This window comes from Pygocentrus nattereri, chromosome 9, assembly GCF_015220715.1.
Source record: "Pygocentrus nattereri isolate fPygNat1 chromosome 9, fPygNat1.pri, whole genome shotgun sequence".
In the NCBI taxonomy this organism is placed as follows: domain Eukaryota; kingdom Metazoa; phylum Chordata; class Actinopteri; order Characiformes; family Serrasalmidae; genus Pygocentrus; species Pygocentrus nattereri.
The window spans coordinates 29,850,982-29,870,478 of NC_051219.1; the positions used below are offsets into that span (position 1 = coordinate 29,850,982).

At 37.3% G+C, this 19,497-nt stretch overlaps 1 protein-coding gene across 1 annotated transcript in view; it reads left to right on the top strand.

Annotated features, from left to right (window-relative positions):
• The window catches only part of dgkaa (diacylglycerol kinase, alpha a), a 69,912-nt gene that overhangs the window by 6,005 nt on the left and 44,410 nt on the right, over positions 1 to 19,497 (top strand). The gene's annotated exons all lie outside the window — the stretch shown is intronic.

Sequence of the window (19,497 nt, forward strand, 5' to 3'; positions counted from 1 at the left end):
ATGACGCACACGATGGCCATTCATTCACAACGTCTGCGCTGCGGAACTGTTCGCCAGACCTGTACTGGAAATTCTCACAGATCTCGACAAAGTTCCACAGATGTTACACGCAGTGTTGTGTTGTCGGTTTTGCTGCAAGAATGATGAAGATCGTGTGAAAAGCATGTGCATTTGTTTACTCTCAGCACTTTTCTGGCTCATGATTGGGCCATAGTTTTTAGCATTTACCTTCCAGAGAATGTCTGTGTAGCATGGAATGGAAAGTAATTTTCCCCTATAATAAGGGCCTTAACTAATATAATTCAAATGGAGTGGGGTTTCTGTGGGTATGAGGCTGATATCAGCAAAAAATTGATATATTTTAGATTTCACTATTGGTATCGTAAAAGAAAAAGTAGTATGTCACTGCTGGTTGCTCTTAGTGTTGCCACTCCCTCCCCAGTAAAACCAAAGTTCCAAGCCCAAACAATTCATGAAAGTGTTCTACAAAACAAAAACATGTTTCACAGAAATCAGCAGCTGCCCATTGATTTATATGATACGTGTATTTTGAATAAACCAGTTTTTCTGAGTAGAGCAAAATGTGTCAAAGTCATTGTCTGTGGTTACTGACAGGTTGCAGTTGATGGGGCAGATAGCAATTCGGTTGAAAATCATTTGAGTGTTCCTACATATTAAGAATGAACTAAGAATACACTGGCGAGTTCAGTAATAGCAAATAAGCTGGCAGACAAGCACGGTACTAGAATTCTTAGTATCATTACTTTTTCCATAGGTTCATGAAGAAAAAACTGTTAAAACAGATCAAGAACACCATCTAAGATGTCGGCATAGATGTGTCAAATATGTTCATGATGAGATGAAAATACCAGCATGAACTCCGAGGGTTTACCACAAGGTGCAAACCACTGGAAAGCCTCAAGATTAGAAACAGCAGAACCAATACATCAAAAAGAGTGCACCTGTCCAGTTACACATGTACTGTATAGGCCTATGAGGACAGATAGTGCCATGGAGTTGAGAGGTTAGTTTTGCACATGCACTACGAATTTAGGAAATGTCGTGATCAGGCTGGTGATCAGGCATCGAGCGATTTGTGTGCAGAAGGCCCTAAATAAATTAGTGGACCATGAAACACTGCCATTTAGACTTAACGATAATTTAATGGCCCTATTTAAGGCTTATATTAAATTAAGAAAGCCCCATCCCTTTTTATGGATTAGCTGCAGTTTAAGATGGGTGGCATGTGTAATAGAAGCTTGAGATCATTCTGGAAAGAAATGCCACACTATGGGCTGTTCAGGTTGTTGAAATGAATTTGTGGACCGTGATACTGTCATTGAGTCATAATTTAACAACTAAATGCCCCTAATAATGCCTACCAATTATGTTCAATCAGTAAGGTAGTTCCATACGTGTTTTATGAGTGTGTTGAAGCAGGCTGTAAACTATATGGCACATGTAATAGGGGCTTACGAAGTGCAATGACCAAGCAAATAACAAAGGTAGCCAGTGGCATATTTGCATGCACAGATATTCGGGTCATTTAAGTGTTTAGAGGCCATATATTGGGCCAGTTAAATCATCAACTAGTCCCATCCCATTTTTAAAAATGAATGTATTGTAGTATACAGTGTGGCAAAACAAGTATTCAGACATTTTTGGTTTTGTTATTTAATGTACTTCCAGTGCATATATCCACTTCACATGTACACACATGATGTCTTTTGCCTTTGTACTTATAAATATAAACAGAAAGTATGTATTCATAAGCATTTAGAAAGATATGTTAAAAAATGAGATAAAATAATTCAGACACTGCATTGAAATAAACATGTAACATATGTTAAATTTAAAAATATAAATATTCTAAAAGTTACCTCTTTTATTACCTCAGCTATTCAAAGTTCTACATGTTAATGCTGCAAAAGCAAAAATAGAAATGTTCTCATGTCATGATAAAAGACATTGCCATGCTGAAGATGAAGGAGCTTCACAGGGACAGCATTATTAAACCACACTCGAATGGAAAAAGCTGCAGAGCCATAGCAAAGACCTTAAACATTACTGTCAGTACGACTGTTTTGATAACACGCAAATGGAAAGTTCAAGGAACCACAGTTAATCAGGAACAGACAGGAGTTCCACGCATGATTTCACTCAGACTAATGATAAGGAAGGGAAGAGAGAAGCCATCAGTCACTCAAAAAGTGTTGCAGGATGACCTGAAAGCAGCAGAAAGCAATAAGCAATGAACTGCACTTCATTCGTCTTTGGTCCTACATGCCATGCAAAAGTCCTCTGCTAAAAAAGAAGCACAGTGATGCGCATCTAAAATTTGCACACAGATATATAAACAAATCAGATGTCTTTGAGAACAATGTAGTCTGGTCAGGGGAAGCAAAAATAAAACTGATTGGTGAAAGAATGGTATGTATGATCCTAAGAACACCAGACCCACAGTGAAGTGTGAGGGTGGGAGCATCGTAATAGGGGGCTGCTTCTCTGCAAATGTTACTGGAGCATTATACAGCATCAGAATAATGTGTTGTGATGGAATAATGTACTGGGAGATATTAGAGGAGAACTTGAACTTATGGGCCAAGAAAATAGGACAACAAGTCCAAACATACAACCAAAATAATCATTTTAACTGATTTCCAAAAAGAAAGTGAAGGTGTTAACATGGCTTAGCCAATCTCCTGACTTGCATACTGTTGAAAACAAGGGACCCTTCTAACTGCGGGGAATTGTTTGATAAAAGGAATGGGCCACAATTGAACCACAATGCTGCAAAAAGTGATTTATTTCTTATAGTAGACACCTCAAAGCTGAAATTGCCGGCAACAAAAACGAATGTTATCAATTTGTGGTGTCTGAAACGATTTTCTCCGTCAATGTTTTTTTTAAACCTATTTTTGTTTATGTTTATAGATGTGAACGTTTTTTGATAATCATTAAAAGTACAAAGTCAAAAGACATGCAAAAAAAAGGCAGCACATGAAATGCAAACTGCTTGAGAAGTGTCATAACTATGCTTGTGACTTTGGCTATCGCTTCAGGTTTGTGTAAGTAAATTAGTGGAACAGTGACACACTGCCATTTAGTCAATGATAACTTAATGACCCTACACACTGATAAGCCTGGGTTAAATCATTAAGAAAGCCCCAATTGTTTCTTCTTTTTTTCTGAATGTGCTGAACTCTAAACTAGGTGGAGAGCGTAATCGGGCCGCTCGAGGAGGTTAACTGTATTTACCCGGAGGCCTCCCTCGTGGTTTCCGTGGAATGGAGTGCACTCTGAGCGCTGCTGCTGTGCTTGGCTCGCATTGCAGTGTGTAGGAGGCAGAGTGCAGGCCTTTCGCTGCTTTGCATGCTCTCTGTGCGGAGGCACCCGTGCAGAGATGAGGCAGAAATCGGGAGAGAGGCTGTAGGGCAAGGCGCCTGCAAGCCCAGGCGTGTGAGTGCGGTTCAGCTGTGACTGTGAATGGGTTTCCTCTCATCACGCTGAAGCTGCTTTTTTCATGTACACACGAAATAACAAAAACGCCCCTGCCACAGATGCAATAAAGCATAAGGCCTTCAAAGAGCATATGAATCATTCTGGCTGTTGATGTGAAAGCCTATGACAAGTTTCATAATTCTGCTCAATGTTCAATGGGTGTTGTTGCTCCTGTGTTATTGTATTGGATGAAATTGGTTGAGAAGGAAGTTATAAGTGAGTTCTAGAAGAGTTTTCAAAGGGGAATTCCAGCAATTTCTCACAATTTCTGCACTGTTATTCAGTGGTTTGGTGCCACTGTAAAGAAACTTACTCACCTAGTCAGTATGTGGTATCACAGTGGTGGTGATAGGAACCCAATGTCTGAAGCATTTCATGCTTTTAAAAGCTACATCACAGAAAACCTTTTGCATTAAATGTTGTAAAACGTTGTTTTGTGATAGCTTTAAGATATCAAGCTATAGCTTTAAGATATAAGGTATTTGCAGGCTGTTGTATGGTAAAATAGTCCATAGACAAAACATCTACTTTTCATATTTTCTGCTGTTTTACCATCATCAACATATAAAAACTCTGAAGATGTGTAGATTCACTGATCGGTCTGGATAGTAAAAAAAAATGATTGTTTTTTTGTTGTTGACATTGAGTACCCTGGTTCTAACCACCACCACTGTAAGGAAATCCAAGTTTCTTTGCAACATACCATTTCACAACAGACCACTCTGAGTGACTTTGCATCTTAGTGATTGAATTATGTAAAAATAAATGAGTGGAATTCCCCTTTAAACATGAAATTGAGAATGCAGAAGCCTTTACTCTTTTAAAAATAAAGGTGCTAAAAGGAGTTCTTTGGAGCTATGGCACAGAACCACCTTTGGTTCCATAAAGAAGCTTTTAATGGATAGAGGCATTTTAGTAATTGGAAGTGTGTGGCACGAGGCCATGTTTAAAGTTCAGAGAACCTCAACATGAATAAAACTTTTGTTTCCCTTAGAACTGCATAGCACTGTGTAAAAGTCAGAAACTTCCTTTCATTTATTTAATTTCCAGACAAAAGAGCCATTGAGAACAAGTTTTTTTTTCACTTTCAGGAAAAAAAAACTGAAAGTATACATTTACTATAAAATGTAATTCAAAGAAGCGTCAACAACTAAATATAATATCAAAATTTACAGTATGTGTCCACTCTTCACCTTTATTGTAGCTTCTGTTCTTTTCAACAAGCTCACTTTCAGTTTTTCAAAAAAATCTGCAGGGACATTTTCCAACATCTCCAAAGTTCAGTCTTAGAAGTTGGTTTCATTTTCTGATCATCATAACATTCCAAGTAAAATCTAAATATAGGTTTAGACTCATTAGAGCATAAAAGCTTATTTCACATCCTTGTTGTCCTGGTGTTCTAGTTCAAATTTACTTCATTTCTGTCTACCTCCTTTTCTCAGTAAGGGCATCTTGACAGCCACACATCCTTTCAGACCCATAGTGTTGAGGCTGATTTTCAATTGTATTGTCAAACACATTCAAGCACGTGGACTCTGGGGTGGTCAGTCCATCATTGTGAGAACACCAGTGGCTTTTCTTTTTCTCTAAGGAACAGCTACGCATCCTTTGAGTTGTCTTCTCACAGTACAAGGTTGGGCAGAAAAAACATCTCGCTGTTGAAAGAAAACCTCGTGTCTCCGAAATGGTAACTTTACTGGAGAAGGAAAAAACCTACTCTAGTTTTAATGTAAGTCAATGGAACCAAACATTTTCCCATGTTATTTTGGGTCTTTTCTCTTGGTCCATTCTTCACAAAATTTACACACAATGTAAAGGGCAACAGGCTTTTTAAAAGTATGTCTAAAACTAAAAACAGAGATATGAGCTTTTCGTCCGACAGCAGCATTATGGATTTTTCAGATCAAGCAAGAGTGAAGCTTGGTTTTCTCTCAAAGATGAAAGCTTTAAGTTCTGTGAAGCTGATGCCGATATCATCGTTTAAAGTCCAGTTTTGGAAACTCCCGTTTATTTTTGTTTTTCTTTGACTTTCTCCTTAGTTATGCAAGTGGATTATCTTATCTCTTCAGAAATATCTTCTGAAAATGAATAACTTGCACTTAATGGCCAGTTATGACCGGAAATGAAATGATGATGAATACTTCTGTATGTATGTATGTCTAAGTCAAGAACCACTTAAGAGTTTAGCACAGAACTTTGATGCATAAAAACATTATCTTCCAAGTCATGCGCTGACATGCACACACTTTCCAAAGAAGGGTACCCATTTATAGACATGGAGTAACCCCTTGTTGATGAGGATGAATCAGGCTTGCATCTGCAGGTGGAATGCAAACTAGACTGTTTGAAGGCCAAGTGAGTTGAACAGCGTGGGAGGAGGCCAGGGAAAGACCCATTAGCGTGTGCATATCTCTCTCTCTCTCTCTTTCTCGCTCTCTCTCCCCGTCACCCTTGGCAACAGTCTGACGAAGCACAGCTGATGGGGAAACTCTTTCCATAGTGACCAGGCTTGCCCTTCCTTCTCTTCACTGACCAGATGTAATCTGAGTGTCCTCTTGCAGAAACAGGCATGATTTCATTTGATTTCTTTTGATTTGGTAGAGCCAATTTGATAAACAATGACTGACAATAACAGACCGAGGAAAGAACCACACCCGAGGCCAGGAGATGAACTCCACTAAGTTATAAAAGACTGAGTTCTCTTAGCACAGTGTGTGGGCGAGACGTCAGCAAACAAGACAGAGCAAACACAAATTAAGCTGCAGAGAAGAAAAAAAAACACCTTTTACTTTAAGTGTTTATGACTGGAAGCCTTAATTAGTGACAGGCTATGAAAGACCTTTGACCATGACACTTTTGAAAGAACTGTGAGTTCTTCTAGCATGAAGTGTAAAGATACAATATCTTCAGAGTAGAGTGCTAAGTGCTATGTTGTATGGGTAGGGTGTTCTGGCAGTGATGGTGGTACACCCAGGGGAGTAACAGTACTCTATAGGGCTGCCAAGACTATTTGAGTAAAAACAAATAACATAACAAAATTGACCTTGCTGATGAAAAGGTGATTTGTGATTTGTTGGCAACTTGTATGGTTATAATAAAGGAATAAGCCATGAAAGGCTGTGCATTATTATGATTTTATCTCAGGTAAGGGGTGCTCTTAGGCACGAGTTATGTCTAATAGTAGTCCCGGTATATCGTCTCTGTCCAATGAAAACCATGTAACTCCATTTTTTTGTTGATTTTTAGTTTTCTACATCATTTGAACACACCAGCTGTCCTTTATGTTGTGTAAAAAATTTCATGATGAACGGACCAATAGAAATGCTCTAAAATCACTTGGAACAAAATCACTTTTGATTTACATTGAAAGGTAAGAGTGTTTTTGCCTTCTCCTGTAAAGTTATTTCGGAGATACCTGTTTTTCATTGGATGATATGTTTCTTCCACCAAGGAACGTAGTTTGTTTAGCAGATGCTACTGTTGCCAAGCAACGCTGAACTGCTAAAGGAAGACAAGAACAGTCAGCCAACATTGTTCATTCCAGTCATTTCGCACACTTGTAATTTTTTTTGTGATATGATAATTAAAAAATATCATAACGTAGCTCTGTTTAATGGAGAAACGTCTGCGTCATTTTTCTCACCAGTTTACCACCTCAGTGCTAATTTCTGCTAGTGGCTAAGTGCAATTTTCTTTATGGTGTTAGCATCAAGCTAACTGTGCCACACATTCATTTTGCCACACTGGGTCTAATTCTACGTAAGGAAGATATGCGGAAAAGACAAACGTTAAAAGCATGTTAGAACTGACAGATCCTTTTCTTGTTTGTTTTGCAGTTTTACAGTGAATAATTCAATGAATACTACAATTCAAAGCCTAACACTGAATCTTTTATCCTGTTTAGCTTGCTATTTTTTACCCTGTTTCTTAAGATAATAAGAAAATAAGTTGTCAGTCCACAGTTTTAAACCAGGATCTTACTGCATATTAGTGTACTAGGTAGTACAAGTGAGCATTCACCCAAACAGACTTCAGAACCAGTTCAGAATGCATATTTTATAGGGGTACTGCTGTTTGTTTGGGTAGCGCAGCATAGAATCCCTCAGCCTCATCACTTTGACAGAATCACAATTCTATTTTGCTTTGATGTTTTCATCCACCTCAACAATATCTGGCACGTATTACACAAATACATCATACAGCCATCAGGCATCCCTGTGCTGCTAACACTTCCTGACTGCTAGCCACTGATCTGTAAGATGATAAATGCACCCAAGTTAACAATAGCGTAGCTCTTATGTAACAATATTGTAAGGAAAGAAGCAGTTTTTAAAATAATGCAGTCTTTATTTAGCATAAAATGGATTCCAGACATGAATATTTCTACCCTTTCAGTCACAGGAAAGAAGCCAGACTGAGGTAATGTATCTAGATAGCAGCTCTTGCTAACTTTAGCTCTTCCCTTATTGTCCTCCTCATCTGACAAGCTGTTTCTGTTGTTTAAGTGTCAGTTCTCTCCAATGTGACCATGATTTAAAGACCATTGCGACAGTTATACAGCTGAAATAAGATTTCTGGCATCCTAGCATTAGCGGTAGCGATCTGCCTTTCATCTGCATTCCCTAGCAAAGCAGCTATTTTTTTTTCAGCAGTCCCTTTCATTTCAAAATGTTTTTTCAAACCGAATCTACTAAAGCAGCCCCCAGAGAGATTTATATTAAAGAGATTTATTATTGTATGTAAATATTTTTTCTCAAAGACAGTAATCATTGAAAGAATCATTTAAAAAGCTATGTATAGTTTGTTGTTGTCAAATTAAATCTATTTTTGTTGGTCTGAAACAAAAATTTCCATGAATACTCAGAAAAACTGGTGAATTACCCAATAACTGATGTACTTGACAGCGACAGGCCTACAGTTTACTGATCAAGGGTTTAAGTGTTTACCCTTTACCCTGTTCTGAATGCTTTCTTTCATAATGCTTGGCTTTTTACTACATAAGAGAGGCGTATACTGCAGAACACGATTTAAGGGAACCTCCAACTTTTGCACGCTGCAGCTAACCACTACAGAACGCCCCCGCTGCACCGCTGACATTTCCATAACACTGGTCACATTTCCCTTTTACTGACTAAAATGTCTTGTACCAGCTCATAAAGATGAGTATCTTGCGAGAGTCATAGTGTTCACTCCCACACACGCACACTTGGGTCACCGTGAAATTTCACTTAGGAACGGCTCTCACAGGAGACTGAACGTGGGCATGTAGCGCTGGCTAGAAAATAAGCACACACAAACGCACACTCAGTGGGTCTTCTGATACAAATTCATGCATTAACATTCATGAACGTCCATGCTCGTGGTATAAATTGCATCCACCTGTTTTTGTGCTATTAGAGCTAATCAGTTAGCTGAGCGTGCAGATGTGGATGTGTAATTCAGCACTGATGGCAGATGTGTTCATTTAATGGAATGGTTCACCGAAGAATCAAATTTACACATTTTTCTCCTTCTTTACCACAAAATGTAGTCGATCAGACAATAAATGGTGTCTGTGGTTTGCATCAGAGCTATGAGGCTAGTGTAGCTGCCAATGGAAGTCTTTTTTGGGTGACAAGGAGTGAATTCAACTGGCTGGATCCCTGGTAGCAGGAACATTGGGATACTGACGACTCAGTTTGATGTGACATAGAAGTGGAGATGGCGAGAGACAGTATGCCGCAGTAGGTCTATGTGATTTCTAAAAATAATTGCCATGATATTTTGTAGTTAAAAAATGAAGATTATTAGTTATATTGCCCCCACCCCCAAACAAATACATGCGGTCCACTACAGCTTTGACCTACTTTCTGTTCCATTTTTAGTGTGTATGTTTTTTTAAACATTAAAACATTAAACATTGTGTGCTAATAGCGCTCCATGCTGGAGAAAATTCAGACAGCAAATGTTTTAAAGCCATGTCTACATGCTACAAAATAAAAAAAATAGCCATTTTTTGATGTTACAGCTGCATTGTCACAATACGAGTAACTGCCAGGACACTTAAAGGAGCAGTTAAGTAAGGTGTTTAGTTTAAATATCAACTGATTGTGAAGAAACAACAGTTTTGCCATTATGTGCAAAATGTCTATATACTGAAGTTAGCATTCTAATCAGCTGGCCCATCCTATCTCGTAATACCACTTTATACCTCAAGAGGCTATAGTGAAGCTCTGTAGCGTCAAGTCTGCCATGAGTCCAACTCCCAGCAAGAAACCACAGAAAAGAAGTGACATAAATAGAAGCAAAATAGAAGTTGACACTGGAGTTGCTTTCCAACACAGGAGACAGCTCTTGGCCAATAAAGAGATTTTACTCGCAGCATTTCTCATAGACTGGTAAGTCAGTAGGTTGTGCGGAGTGTGAATTTGACAGGTTGTGTCATTTTACAATTGCTCCTTAAAATTGTACAGAAAATATTGAAATGTTTACTTAGTAGATCACAAACAGCACAGGCAGTGAGGACTTTACTTTACCATAGGCATAATGGCTTTTTGTTTTGGTATTAAGCATTGTGATACTATTACTGCTGTCAAAGTGAGTGTAGTGGTGTGATACATTATTTTTGCCACATTTTTTTACAAATTTCCTAGTTTCACTCATAAAACTGTCTATAGGGTGAAGCTCAGCTGCAACGCATTGTGTGTTGCTGTGATAGAATCTGTGACTGTATCTCTTTCATACAAATACAGCAATTAAATGGCTTAAAGCAGTACTTTGCCACCTTCAGCAGACTACACAGGACAGGGCTCATTAGAGACGTTTGGATAAATCAATGAGCAACAGACTAACAAAAGCAGCAGCAAAGTGGAGTTCCAACTCCCCTCCGGTGTAACAAGAATCTACAAGCTGTATGAATGAGAGCAAGAGGCTACAGTCACATCAAACCAGTGACTATGATATATACAGTTGTATGCAAAAGTTTGTGCACCCCTGGCCAGATGATGTTTTGCTGGTTTTCTAAGTGAAAATGCGTGAAAACATCATCTACAGAGAACACGTTTCTGCACATTTTAATGCACAATTACTGTTTATATTCTGAATTTAACACATTAGGGAAACACTTATAACAAAAACAAGTCTGGGTAGAAGTTTTTATTGCATAAAATGACATATTTAAGTGTACCCCTGTAGAGAATGTGTTATTTTCCCATAGAAAATCAACAAAAACTTGGAATTTGACCACGAGTGTTCAAATTTTTTTCAAATTCATTTTAAAGTGAATGGAGGAGAAGAAGCAGGTGAAGTTCCTTGCTCTGAGGTTTACTGAGCTTTTATAGTCTGAATGTTTGCACATTCATTTTGAGAAGGACATGTACCTGCACCAGATTAATCTGCTGTTATGCACAAATAATTAGAGCAAAGTGACAATGTGATGGAGAGAAAGAGCGAGTATATGAGAGAGGGAGAGCGACAGAGAGAGAGAGGCCAGCCGTGCAGCCCTTATCTGTCACACACACCAGTCAGCGGATCGCCTAAATAAGCGTAAAACGAGCCCTTCAGGAAATGTCAAACCAAACGGATTCACTGTTTCTGCAAAGCCCACAGTTTGTAGAAACGGCCTGTTTTTCCACCAGCCTCTTACTGCAGGGTTAGAGCAAAAGCCACATTGCTTAATTGTGCTCATTGTCCGTGTGTTGTGAGACACATGTTGTGGTTTCCAGTGTAATATATAAGCTATATTTAGAAATTAGAGCCCCAGCAGTGTATTCACTGACTGATAAAGTGGGTTGATATTGAAGTTTCACTACAAAGTTATCATTATCAGCAGAAAAGCGTTGACTTGCTTTGAAGATGCTTGTTTTATGGTTTTAATGAATGCACTGCTTTCAAGTGCTCTTCCTGACTTTCTTTCCACTCTTTACAATGCAGAGTTAGCGGTCGCCTACTGCTCGTCATTATTACAGCAACACAAAATGAACACCACCATCAATGAAGTAACAAAAACATGTGAAATGCATCCACTTCAGCTTTAATGAATTAGACTGTTTTATTGATTTCTAAGTGAAAACATGTTAACACGTTCTGTATAGAGAGCACACCTAAAAATTACATTTTCTGCAAACTAGTGCATAATTTCTACTCATTTATTTATTTATTTTGAGTTTACCATATTAGAAAAAAAATAACGTCAAAACATAAAAGGTGCCATAACTTTTGCACAGTGCATTCTTTTTTTCCCCAGTATACAAAATTCAGCAAATAAACAACAATTGTGAATTAAAGTGTGTTCCCCATAGAGAATGTGTTAACTTACTTTTGGCTTTCAACAAAACATGGAATATGATTAGGGGCTCTTAAACCTTTGTATACAACTGAGGAGAATCTTCACTAGCATTTGGAATCTCTTCTTATATTAATAATGGCGGTTATTATTATTAATAGCTGCATAATAATAATGGAATGTACACTGAAATGCTACAAGCTAGACACCAGAGGGTATTTCCATTTTTTGGGAACATCAAGAACGTATGAAATGAAGCATTCTGGATTAGAGGTTCATTCTCGATGTTCTAGAGCAGTGTTCTTTAATTAAAATCCAATAAGGTCCAGTAAGAGAAAATATCCTTAAGCAAAGGTCCTGAACATCATAATGTCTAACTTGCATCATGATTCAGTGCCATATACTGTATACTAAAGTAGTAGTTATATCAACATCTTATGCAGTCAACAATACCTTATGTATGTCAAATTAAATAAAGTAGAATTTAGCAATATTTCGACACTATTTGCAGTTTACTCTTTTAAGAGCAGACCATGTGAAATAACTTCCCTCTGACTCACTTTCTTCTTCCCTCATCCCTCCCCTATTGTACGTCACTCCCTCGAGTCTCTGTGCTCATCGTAATGCATGGGGCTGATTGGCTGAGTAGCATCACTTGTGATATTTACAACGGGTGCAAGTGGCCTGTGAGTCTCCGGCCGCTAAAGCTGTACTGTAAAGGCTAGAGAAGTTTGGTTATAGGTCCAGGTTCGCATAGGACAGCATCTGGGTCCGAACTCGGACCACGGTCCATCTATTAGTGACCTATGTTCTAGAGCTTTCTGATGACTCTTGTACAGCTTCATCAATTTGGACATGTCGAAAATTTCTTATAAAGTTTATAAATTTCTATATGTTGAAATCAAATTTTTGAAGTTAGTAGCAGCATCATAGTAACGTATTAAAAGGTAATCTTTGCGTGATGCTGTTCAAGAACCGGTAATACTTGAAACCTGCTACATTGATATAACCATGATATAAATGTGCCATGGCAGATGTTATATGCTGTTATGAGTTGTTGTGACAGATCTTGTTCAGTAGTATAACAGTGGCTTGTTACTATCATCAACAATTATCATGACAGTTTGTCAGATGTATAGTGTGCTCTGTTTAGCTGTGACGACAAACATTGTGAGGTCGATCATAATAATTGCCAGGAGTAGTAACATGACATTCTTGTATCACTGGACATAATCTGTTATGACAGCTTCTGAAAGAAAATGAGATGTTTATGGCATGTTTTAGTCGAAGTTGTGTAACAGAGCTTAAGAATAGTGTTACCACAGAAGCACTGTTGGTTCCCAAAGGAACCTTTCATGGATAGCTCTTTAGAGAGCCATATTCATAAATGAAGTATGAGTGTGTAGAACCTTTTCAAAAGTTCAAAGAACCTCCACATAATGTAAGAACACGTACATTTGCTGTATAAAACCTTTATGATATGTGTCCTCTGTTGTTCACTGTTTAAAAAGCAGTCCAGGCTGAAGCACTTTGACGTGAATGGGCAGGGCTAAGCCACTACAGGATGAGTAGGCCGATATAGTTGAGTGCAAAGGTTTGTACTCCCTGGTTAAATTACAGTGAGCTTTATTCCAAAATGATGTAAATGCATTTGTAACAATTTTGATAATAATGAGTGTTTGGAAGGAATAACATATAATAATGCTAAGCATTTTTATTTCTCTCATAAAGGTGGTATTAATTGTAAGGTTGCATAGGTATTTCTCACTAATGACATATCATTAAAAAAAGAATCCTTAGAGGGGTCTTTAATACATTTTGCAGGGAAATTATAATAATAATTCATGTTATTTGATAAGTAATTCATGTTACTTGATTTTCTAAATAAAAATAAGTTAACACATTCGCTAAAAAAACACACTTCTGCACACTTTAATGCACTGTTACTGTTTATTTGTGGCCTGTGCAGATATTATTTCATGTTTTATTTTTTTTAACATGTTAAATAAAAAAATCTCATTTGAATAGAGATGTTAAAACTTTTGCATACGGCTAAATATGTAAATGTGCTGGTTTTCTCAATAATAATTCATCCAAAATAGATCCATTCTATATCTGAATATATATGACAATATTTATTGCTATTGTGATTAAATTCCATCATAAAATGTCTGTTCTGAGCATGTCGTGGGTCTGTTTGATTAAAATGAGCGAAATATGTCCTCTTTATTTGGATTTAGTGCAGCAGTGTGTGAAATGTTGAATGCCAATAATTGAATTTATAATTCTTTGATACTGTTTTTAAAATGTGGGCTTGCTTTGTCTCTTCCGTCTTGATCAGATGTCAGAAAAAATGAATATTGTGACATATCATGTCGTAAAAAACATCCTGAAATATTATGACATTTAGCCATATTGCCCACCTCTACATGGACCTTGTGTTTTGAAAATTGATTTTCGGTATTATGGGCAGACATTTTCATATCAGTCAGGCCTAATAGTGAAACACCGCTGCTGTGCAGAGCACAACTTCATGAGATACGTGTCTCATGCTTCATAACTCCTTGCTAAAAATGAAACCTATACAGTATGCTTCACTTACCCGCTCTTGCTAATTCCCCCTTTTGTCAGGGGCAAACAGTCCTGGTATTGGGTTAACTTTTTTGCCCCCTCTGCCACCCACCCAATGGAGCAGGCCGCATAAACAAAGCTGCTAGGCAACTGAGCTAACCTTTTGAGGGAATTAAGCGGGGCCGCCGCGACCCTTTGTTAACTCACATGACACGCTAGGAGTGGGCGTTCAATCCTGACTTTTCTGTCTGTTCTGCTCCCTGGAGAGGAGGCTGGAAACCTTGCTGCTGCGCAAACATGCACAGTCCATTCACTGCTCGGTTTAAATACATGAGCTACTGTATCTGCTTGATAAGTGATGGCTAAAAAGAAATGGCTAGCTTGATGTTGAATTAAATAAATAAACTGTCTTCTAATAAACGTCACATTTAAGTTTTCTTCTTGTTGCTTTTCTGTTGGGTAAGAAACAGTTCATGCAGAGGGTTTGTCAGCATAAAGCAACTATTTGCTGCTGCTTTGTACGTATTCAGGTTCAACACTCAATTTCATGTCCATTAAAGGGCATTCAAAAATTTCACAGTAAAATTACTGTAAATTATTGGCTACTGGATGCATTACTTATACTGTAAGGTGGTGTATCATATAAACAGTAAACAACAGCCACATATTAACTGCATGCTGTGACTCTACAGTCACCATCCACACGATTACAAAGGTTTAGCTGTATTCTGTTATACACTTTCACTAAGATATAAGATGTTATAAATTACAGTTAGAATACTGTAGAAGTAATACATCTTAGTAATCAGTAACCTTCTTGAAATTTACATAACAAATCATGTTTTTAAGTTTTTTTCATTTTACCAGACCTAAAAATATGCTAATTAAAATATATCCGTGAATATATTTATTCACCATGTTTTGTACTGGATGTGTGCCAAATATTATAAATATACATTTTTAAAATATAAATACACATATTACTGACATTTTAAAGATGCTTATAATTTACCCAAATGTGACCAAAAACTTAGATCTCACAGTGCCAACATTTTTGTCAATACATCACTGTTCCAGTATTAAACAGTAAGCAGCTTAAAAGTCTTAAATCTTTGGTATAATACCAAAAAACTGAATTGTAAAACAGCCTTTGAAAGCATCATATCTCATAATGTTTTAATGCTTTGTACCTTACATTAATTTACTGTGTTGTTACTGAAAATGTGTTAAGAAGTTGATTCCTTAACTTGGTTTGAATATTGTGAAATCCTGGCAATAATTAATAATAATAATAATAACTCATTTTGTCTAAATAATGATTTAACGCTTTTCTTTTCCATATCAATGCTAAAAGCTCTTACTGAAACTCTTTTGGCCTAAAGCTGGTTGAAACACCTGAAAGGGTTGAGTGCTGCTGACCTGGATAGTCTTTAACCTTTTAAACCGGGGATCAGTTCCTCTACTCTCATGACTGCATGTTAGTTTCATAGTAGTTAGTGAATAATTTGGAGTAGTAGCTGAAGTCTTAATACCTGAATAACGAGGATTTATTTGTTAAACATTAAATAAATGTACTCAGCAAATGGTTCTACAGACCAAAATAAGGTTCTATGACCTGTGACAGTAATAAAACTCTTTTTATAATGGGTCAGACTGAGCTCTGTTACGATTAGCTGTCCTGTACCTCAAGATGAAACAGTTTAGCATGAATGGGTGGAGCTAAACTGCTTTAGGTTGAATATATGTGTGTTGTTTCTTGTGACATCACAAATGAGTGTTTATCACATTATTTGATTTTAAAAAAGCAAGAAAACTACTTGGTTTTCTATGATCTGTAGCCTTTAAGCATTCAAATGGTTCTTTGAGTTGTTTTGGTTCTATATATAACTGCTGCCTTCACGAAAGAGCCCTCTTTAAGAAAGTAGGTGCTCTAAAACCTTTGACAGACAGTGCATGTCTTCTCTTGAAGTATTTATAGTATGGTTCTTGTTATAAGGCTGAAGTTCAGCAATTGAAGTTACATAAACAATACGAGGCAGGAGATGAAGCCATCAGCACTGTTCTTAAGTGGGTCACCCATTTGAATGGCAATTAGTTCCCAGTAGCTTCTTTTGGAGTTCCCTAGAGGAATGGGTAGGAAGTGAAGTGAGTCTTTAGCCCTGCAACATTCTGCAGCGCGTCCCTGGACAGCTCTGTGAGCCAGAAGCCCTTTATCATCGCTAGACTGATCCATTTCCCATCGCAGATGAGACCCAGGCACACGCACACATTTCGTTTATTGAGCACGGATGTTCGGATGTGCCCATCTGGCCCGGAGCAGATATCCTTGTGTCATACACAAACAGTACAGTCTTCACCCAGAGTGAGTGTTCCTAGTTGACCATCAAACATTCTTTGAGAGAGTCAATGCTCCTATATTCATATATGTTCCTACATATTCTTACTATAGAGAGATGTAACAATACAATGTGTCATAGGATTGTGTGAATCTCATTATATCGTAATGTATCATGTAACATTGTATAAACATAAAGCATGGCTGCGGTTTAGTGTTTCTGTGCTGCTGAGAAAGCAGACTGATGTGTCTTGGTACATTTACAATGCTGAATACTTCTATGAACATTCAACCGCTGACATATTGAATGGTGACATCACTGTCATGATATTGATTTATGAATATCGTATATCGTAACACCCCTAAGACTTACACTGTCACTCACTGTTGTATAAGCTTATGTACTGTAAAAAAACTGTTAACATACTGTAAATTGTATGATTTTTCCATTTTTTAAGAATATGGGAAAATACAGGACCTGTAAAATAACAGTAACAAAATCTACTTATAAAAAAGCTGTCATTTGCTGTTACTTAACAATATTTTCAGTGCTACTTATGAAGCCTGTTTGAACCAAAAAAGTGAGATTTGTTTCCTCAATATGGCACCATGGTTAAAGATTATATTATAATAGGGTTCTTTATTTGTGCTGGCAGACATCTAATCCATTAAACACAGATGTTTTTGGGAAAGTGGAGCTACCAAACCAGTATTGCGACTACATGCTCATGTTCAGATGTTCCTGAAAACAGTTTCAGTTGCAGTGAGATATTATTACAGAAAATTGCAGTGTTCACATCTCTGCTGTTTGAAAAAAGCTTTAAATGTATGTATTCTTTTTTCACATGATTTGAAAGTGCCTGCTTCTGTTTATCCATCGTCAGAACTTCGCTGTGAATGGATCAATAGAAATAGTCTAAAATGATTCTGGATAGAAATTAGTTACATTAACTTATGTCAAAAGTTGATAGTGTTTTTTGCCCCTCCTGTAAAAGTAGGCCTACTGTTTCGGAGATCCAAGGGTGTATTCACTCGGCAACAATGCATTTGTTTATTTTCCATCACTTTCATACTTTTCTACTGTTGATTTTCTAAATGAAAGTGAGTCAACACATCCTCTACACAGAACAAGCCTGAATATGCCATTTTCTGCTCTTTTTAGTGCATAGTCTCTGTTAATGTTATTAACATAATAACATTGTGTTTATCATTTTATGTTTCATTTTCTCCCAATTCACTTTATTTCAGTAAATAAACTAATTGTGCATTAAAATGTACAGTAGTGTGTTTTCTGATGAGGATGTGTTTCAATACATGCGCACAGCTGTTTATATATAAAACAGACGATGGCTGTAATATATGCTCATTTTAATGTAAGTGTGCAGAAATATAAGGTGAAATAACAGTCAGTGTAATTAAAGTAAGAGCTGGGGTTCATCCAGTCATCAGGAAGTGGTGGGTTTGAATCTCAGCGATGCCATCTGGGGCCAGAAGTGTGTTAGTAGGTTTGTGCAAAGTAGTGCGAGACACTGAACTTTACTGCCAGACCTTTTACTGTTTTTTTAGCAGTATGTTTAAAAGTGCTGTCTTTACAAATTATGCCATATTATGGGCATCGTCATTACTAGTGTTGTAGTACTCGAGTCTGGTCTCAGTCTTTTCATGATCTTTTTCTGTCTTTACTAAATATCAACAAACCTTCAAACAGAATAAAACAGACTTTTCTCCACATGGTTAAATTAAAGAGGAAGGACAGAAAGTAATCAACTTTAACTATCATTTACCAGCAAAAGTTGCAATGCCACTGTAAAAAGTATTAATAATGATTAATATAATAATAATAATAATTTTTTTCAGGCTATGTATAATTTAATGTCATATTTTACAGCACATTTTATACAATATAATATTGTTTATTAGTATATATCATGTTTAATTAATGGTAAAGGATTTATAATTAACTAGTTTTTTCCCGGCTTCCTTCTTTTTGCCTCGTATTCTGAAAAACATCTCAGTCATGTCCCAGTCTGAACCACTCCCTGATGGGTCTTATCTTAGACTCTGTTCTAGTGAGTAGTCTTCTTGAGTGCTACACTAATCAGTATTGTAAGAACACTGAACAACTGCATGTGTCACAAAAAAAAATAGATTTAGACCAAATACAGAGATCCTGTAAACAATAAGCAGTACAGTAATTGGACATTGTTTTCTTTTTTACCATGTTTGTGATTTTTCTTGTCTTCTCGTCCTTCTGAAATGCTTAGCTTTTGCTGTTATTAAATAAGAAGAGTTTATGTACTACTGCTTTTCTCTAGTCCTTTTATAATTTGGCAGTGTTGTTTTTCTGGTGCGTCCTGTCTGTGTCACCTCCATCACAAACCTCAGAGAAACAATCGTGATTCATATTGTCCACCTTTGCTTTTCACGTTTTTTTTTTCCTGCTCCCCTTCGCTCAGGGATGATAAGTGAAGGCGGCGTCTGTACGTGTTGAGATCTGTACCGTCTGATGATTCCAGTGATTCAATTTGCATCATCATCACAGGACGCAAACGCGCTGTTAGTCATGTTACATCTGAGCTCATTTCTCCTTCAGTGCTTAATGAAGACTTCACTTCCGTATTTGATTGTCGGTTGTAGTGCCAGAAATGCGATTATGAACGAGGTTTCAGCTCTTCATGTGTACTGAAATCAAATGATCAACCCTCTCTCTCTCTCTCTCTCTCTCTCTCTATTTCTCTCTCTCTGTCTCTTTATTTGTCTTTCTCCCTCTCTATTTGTCTCTTTCCCCCTCTTTATCTGACTCCTTCGCTCTCTCTATTTCTCTCTC